The 6000-nt window shown below is 48.1% G+C and overlaps 1 long non-coding RNA gene across 1 annotated transcript in view; it reads left to right on the forward strand.

The window, feature by feature from the left end:
- Nucleotides 1–5557, forward strand: part of LOC117885252 — a 40248-nt gene extending 34691 nt beyond the window's left edge. Inside the window, exons 2-3 of the long non-coding RNA XR_004647750.1 lie at nucleotides 2964–3159; nucleotides 5404–5557. This is a non-coding gene — a long non-coding RNA (uncharacterized LOC117885252). The remainder of the gene's footprint in view (nucleotides 1–2963; nucleotides 3160–5403) is intronic.
- Nucleotides 5558–6000: the final 443 nt, after the last annotated feature.

Here is a 6000-nt window from a genome sequence, read left to right on the forward strand (position 1 = left end):
CCTTTTTAAAATGTAAGTGTCCTTAGTGCAAGCCAACAAGAGGGGAAGGGGAATTGGAGAGGGTGGCTGAGGCATTAAGAAAGAGAATCTTGAATAAACAGAAGTTGGCCCCAGTCTCCTAACCCCCTCTGAGTCATCCTCCGCAGGCTCAGATAACACCCACCTTTACCCTCCCCAAGACATAACAACACACAGGGCCTGGCTTCTGCATTTCCTGTCCACCCATGATTCCAGTTCCAAATGAGACATCTCAACCCTTGGCTCTCTCTTTTCTCTTTAAAAATACCAGTACTGTATGCCTGTGCTTTCTGTGTCCTGCACCTTTAAATCTCTAAGGAGACAGGCAGCCATTTTGCGTTGAGTTCAGTACAAAGGAGACGCTCACACTGCGCTCTCTCTCATGGCGATTTTGTTGGTTCTTGCTTTTTGCTAGTCTGAAAGCCATTTGGGCGGAAGGTATCAGCTTGCTCATTGTATATGGAAAAATGTCAGTGCTTTGATCCATCTCTGTTTATGGAAGACTCCGTTTCTGTCCCCTAGGAACATTCTACCGAGTATCACTGCTTTTATTGTTCTTTTACTGAAATAAGATCTCTGGAGATTCCTGTGTTGCCAGAAACATTTTTCCCACCTTAAGGAGCTCAGATATTTTGAGGCTCTTCCGTGTTTACTATTGTAGCCTAAATTGCGTTCCCCCAAAGACAATTGCACACAAAAGCGCAGCTCACAGTTTCCTATGTGATGCAGGGTGTATTCTATTGAATATTACCCAGCTCCTTTAAGATCCCCACCCTCTGAAGAACAGGTGAGATTTGAAGGTTGCAGGGCCTGTCTGTGCCTATTTATGAAACTCTTTATACACATCTGTATTATTCCCCAATTTCACAACTTAGAAACCTGGAGTCCTTCATGAAAAAGAAATACACCGAGTTCAATACCCTTTGCAAGTCCCAGTGGCAGCCTTTAAACTCCTCCTGCTCCTGATTGTACTCCTACCAGCATATGAATGAGCTGCATCGCTCTGTGCCTCAGCGTCTCCATTTTTAAAAGGTCTAATAATGCTTGTCCGATTCACAGGGTGGTGATGCTCAGTCTGCCCACGTCTGGAAAGCACTTTGGATTCCTGAGAGGGAAGCACTCTTAAAACATGGTCCTTGACAGGCAGGGGAGTGAAGGTGGCCGCTGCACCCTAGAGCAGAAATGAACTGAAGGGCTAATTTCCCACAGCCTGGATCCTTGGTGAGTCATTTAGATGGCCGCAGAGGGCTCTGAGAGTCTCAATCCGGGTACCGATGGGCTGGGAGACTTGGGAATCTCTCGACAACACTTAACTTTGAACCAACAGCCCTATTTCGGCTCAAATGCTCAGTCATATGGTGCTGGGTCCTCCTCGTTTCCCCATTCAAGCAGCTACAAGGTTTGCTGATCGCTCTCCGGAAACACCAGGGTCCCTGGGGAGTGCCGACATTCAGGCCAGTTGGGGATGGATTTATCTATTTTCGGTGCTTACCTGGTCCCCCATTATCCTAATATCTGAGCACCTCACAATCTCTATGGAACTGAGCCTCCCATCATCCCCATTCTATACGTGGGGAAAACGAGGACAGAAAGAGTAAGTGGCGTTCCCAAGATCACACACAAAGTATGGGTCACAACAAACAACTCAACCCAGTTCTTCCAAAGGCCAGGTTAACAGCCTAACCACTGGACAATCCATTCTTCTGTGGAGCGTATATCCCTACAGGTCCTTTTGGTGCAGGGCCAGGACAATCTAAAGGCCATCACCTACTTCCCACACATTTTGCGGGGTTCTTAATTCAACGTAGGTGTATTGTTGTCTCATTAAAAACTTATAAAATGTATCACCCTGCTCCCTGAGCTCCTAGTAAAGACCATAGATGCACCATGCTTCCAGAATCTTAATTCATTAAGATTTTCCACATATTTGCCAGCCCCTTCCCCTCTTGAGATATCAAACCTCAGTTCTTTAAGTCCTGTGGCACCCTAATCATGTAGAGTAGTGTTTCCCAAACCATGGACTATGGACCACTGGCAGGCCATGGCATGCTCACCAATGATACATGGACAGCTGGTCAGTCATATGCTGCTGATTTGTAAGAGGTTTCCTGACTCCTCTTTCAGGCTACGGGGCTCTGTAGGGAAGCATGTGATCTGGCTCTTGCGTAGTAGTCAGTTTGCAAAGAGTTAACCTAAAATAAGGTGAGCTGAGTTCTGCCACTCTCTGTGTAGGGAGCAGCCTGCTTTGTCTCTCTCTGGTTTTAGTTCTTGTGTGTTAGAGCTCCAGATTCTAAGAAAAAAAGCACTGTGATGTTGCAAGCTTCCAGAATGAAAATGTTATGTTTTTTGTCTAAACTTCTCTCTTGTGTGCATATGTGCCATGAACATAACAGTTTCCAGCTGCTACATCATACTGAAACAGCTAAAATGCATTCAATCCTTTCCTAGTGTCACTTTTTCATGTAAGCATTTGCTATAGTTTGTCATGGGGATATTTGGGATCGGAGGGGAGCTAATCCAGGTGGTGATGAATTGGAAGAAGAATTGTCCATCAGACAACAACGTCTCTGTTAAAATAAGAACCTCATGACATAGAGAAATATGAGCTAACTGAGATCCGCAAGCCCAGATCCTCAGCTGGTGTAAATTGATATCGCTCCACTGATTTCAGTAGACCTGTGCTTTCTGATGTACACTGGCAGAGGCTCTGTCCTCAGAGACGGTGGCTTGTCCATATTCAAAACTGAGAGGCAGAAAGAGAACCCAGGCATCCTGATGGCCAGGTTCTTGTTGGGATCCCCATACCATGTTTCCTCTCATATGCCATCTTGATTTATGGTCTTGGACACAGTGGTGCCTTTGTTTACATGAAATGCTGTCAAGTCTATGGGGGGATTGCAAGTGTCTCTGTGGTAACGTGTTGTTTGATATTGGTTTGTGCATAGGTCGAAGTTTACCGGAGAGCGAGATGGCTGGAAAGTCAAATTCCCTGCAGGGCTGGCAGCACTGACCTCTGTGTCTGTGAAATCCGGGGATGGCCGATAATGTGCTGCGATGCCATTGCTTTCTGCGCTGCAAGGCCTTACGGAGAACACTGCAACGTCTCAGCTGCCAGCCCTGCAGCTCTTTGCAATGTGTCAGGTGAGGTCATGTACTGGGGAGCGGGGGGAATCACGTTTTCGTGTTATCTGATCCGTCTTGTTGCATTATTATAACAAGCAAACCCCGGAATCCTGGTCAGCGGCCGGGCTGCACACCTGCCTGCGTCCGTCGCTCTCTGCTCCGGTGGTTCTGAGCTGATTGGAACGGATTTGGTTTTTTGAATGAAAAAATCAAGTGTGGGAATTGGGAAGTGCAGCTCTTTAGTGACAGCATCGTGGGGCCTCTCTCACTGATTCCAGATCAAACAGATGTTCCTTTCTAGCATCCTGCCCCGCAAACTCACCCGCGGTTCCTTCGCCAGCAGCAGACAGGAAGATTCTATAGGACAATCTCTACCCTCAGTAAGGCCTGTGCAACCCCACTGTCACGTTCACAGAGTCCAAGGCCAAAAGGGACCGCTCCAATCAGCTAATCTGACCTTCTCCATAACACGGGCTATGGGCCAAAATCTACAAGGTCCTTACGTGTGTGAATAGCCCCACAGAGATCAGTGAGTCTACTTCATGGTGACAACAAGTGACAACAACTCAGATCCTCATGCTTCAAACAAGCACCAGCCCCTACCACTTAAGTGCCAGGAGAATCTCCATTAGAGGAGAGAAGAGCGGGGGCTATGACACATAGGTGAGCAGTTCCGATTCCACCCAGAAGAGGGTAATGGTGTACGTTAGCCTTCACATTACAATATATGTTAGTGAGAGATGGTAGTGAGGCTCTTCCTTGGAAGGAAGGCGGTCTGGCCCGAGGGTGAGGGCTGTAGCTGGAGACCCACATTTGATTCCCTGCTCAGCTGAAGATTTCCACTGTGCCCTCTTGTGAGTCCCTTAGCCTCTTTGTGCCTCAGTTCCCCATCTACACAATGGGGATATTAGCACTGCCCTACCTCTCAGAGGTGTTGTGAGGATACACATGTTAAAAATTGTGAGGTGCTCAGATACTGCGGCCATAGGGGCCATATAGCTATTTAAGATAGATAGCTAGATAAATAGCCTCACCCCTTCTATCTCCATCTTGGCTTCCCACCACACACACAGCTCTGGTGATGCCACTCAGTCCCCAGCTCCTTCACATAACTCTGCCAAAACTATTCTGACCAGCAACCCCCCCACCTCCAGCCCTGAGCAGGCCCCCACAATTCTCCTCACTCCTGACCTGCTCTTCTAGTCCTGGGGTCTCACCTTGGTCATAACCAAAAAGCCCTTCAAGCCAGCCCCAGATCTGGGGCCCTCTCACCTCTATCTCTCTGCCTAACCAAGGTGTGAATTAGTGCTGGGTGTGCAGAAACATCTCCTTATGCCTCATAGAATATCAGGGTTGGAAGGGATCTCAGGAGGTCATCTAGTCCAACCCCCTCCGCAAAGCAGGGCCAATCCCCAGACAGATTTTTGCCCCGGATCCCTAAATGGCCCCATCAAGGATTGAACTCACAACCCTGGGTTTAGCAGGCCAATGCTCAAACTACTGAGCTGGCCCCCTCTGTCCCCCTGTTTCAAACCCACATCTCCAGAAGGGAAAGACCTAATACTTCCTCCTGCCCCTTGACTTTGCTCTAGTCCTAACCCCATCCCCAGCCTTTTCTGAAGTGAAACCATTCTACTTTTTGTTGAGACTGTACTTTGCCAAGCTATCTCCTAAGGGAAAGGCTGGGTGGCGGAGGAGTTGGCTTTAGGCTGAGTGCAGCCTGTTTGGTCTAGCAGGACCTGGTGACATGGTCAGACTCAACTCTCAGCCACTTACTGTCCTCTAATCACCTTGGGGTATTTCAGGAGGCAAGTGCATTTGATTCATCACTCCTTATGCAAAGATAGCAGCAGAGGAAACAAACAGCGTGTTCGCTCCCCTCCAGACACTTCCCACTGATAAAATTGTCCCCTGGCTACTCATTATCACAGAGACATCCTGGTTGATTTCACTCCTCTTGGTGTGGGGGAAAAACCCTCTGGAGTTCCTTTGACTTACAAGGTCAACTCACCAAGGCCATCAGCTGGTTGGTGTCTCACTGAGGGCAAGGACCAAATAAACAGCCAAGACGCTGACAGATTGTTCTCCTGCTGCAGAATCCACTGGCCACCGACATATCAAAGTCAAGACTGTGCAAACCTTCTCCCTGGGTGGCGTGCATTCGCTCCAGAACAGCAGACACATCTGCTAGAGCAAGGAAGTGGTTGCTGGCTGGGTTTGGCAACAGGGGAGCTCGTAGCTAATGCATTCTTACCTCATCAGTAGGTGACGCTGCAACAGAAGACGAGGCCCAGCAGAACATTTCAAGGGGGAATAGAGCGGGTAGTTCAGCCAACCAACCAGAAGCAGGGGTCTGCTCACCTCTTCCTGACTCCAGCCAAAGAACAGCGATGGAGCTGGGGTTATGAATTGCTTGTAATAAGGCTATAGGAAATGAGAGATTAAGGAAATGAGTCATTAAGTGATTACAAAGACATGTGGCGCGCACACATTTGTGGCCAGCAATAAAATATTGAGCAACCGTAAAGTTCGTCTATGGGCGGGTGGGGAATGTTCCTGCTGAATTCATGCGTGGTGGTCCTGAATTATGGCTTGGTGGACATACCTGAAATGAACCAGTAGCGAGTTTCAGTTACTTGTAGTATAAGATCTGTAAAATAGCTTTGCCTAGCTCAGAATCACCCCTTAGATGCCAGGACCAATGGCCGGACCAGACAGAAATATTCCAGCAAGTAAAAGGGGCTCACCCTCTGTTGCTGCAGGATCCAGATGCATGGAGGTTTCTAGTGTAGTGCCTGAGCGTTTGCTCTTTCAAGCCTATTTTGCAGGGCTCTAGTACCATAAGGAAAGCTCCATTAT

The sequence above is a fragment of the Trachemys scripta genome, chromosome 11 (genome assembly GCF_013100865.1).
Source record: "Trachemys scripta elegans isolate TJP31775 chromosome 11, CAS_Tse_1.0, whole genome shotgun sequence".
NCBI lineage: Eukaryota > Metazoa > Chordata > Testudines > Emydidae > Trachemys > Trachemys scripta.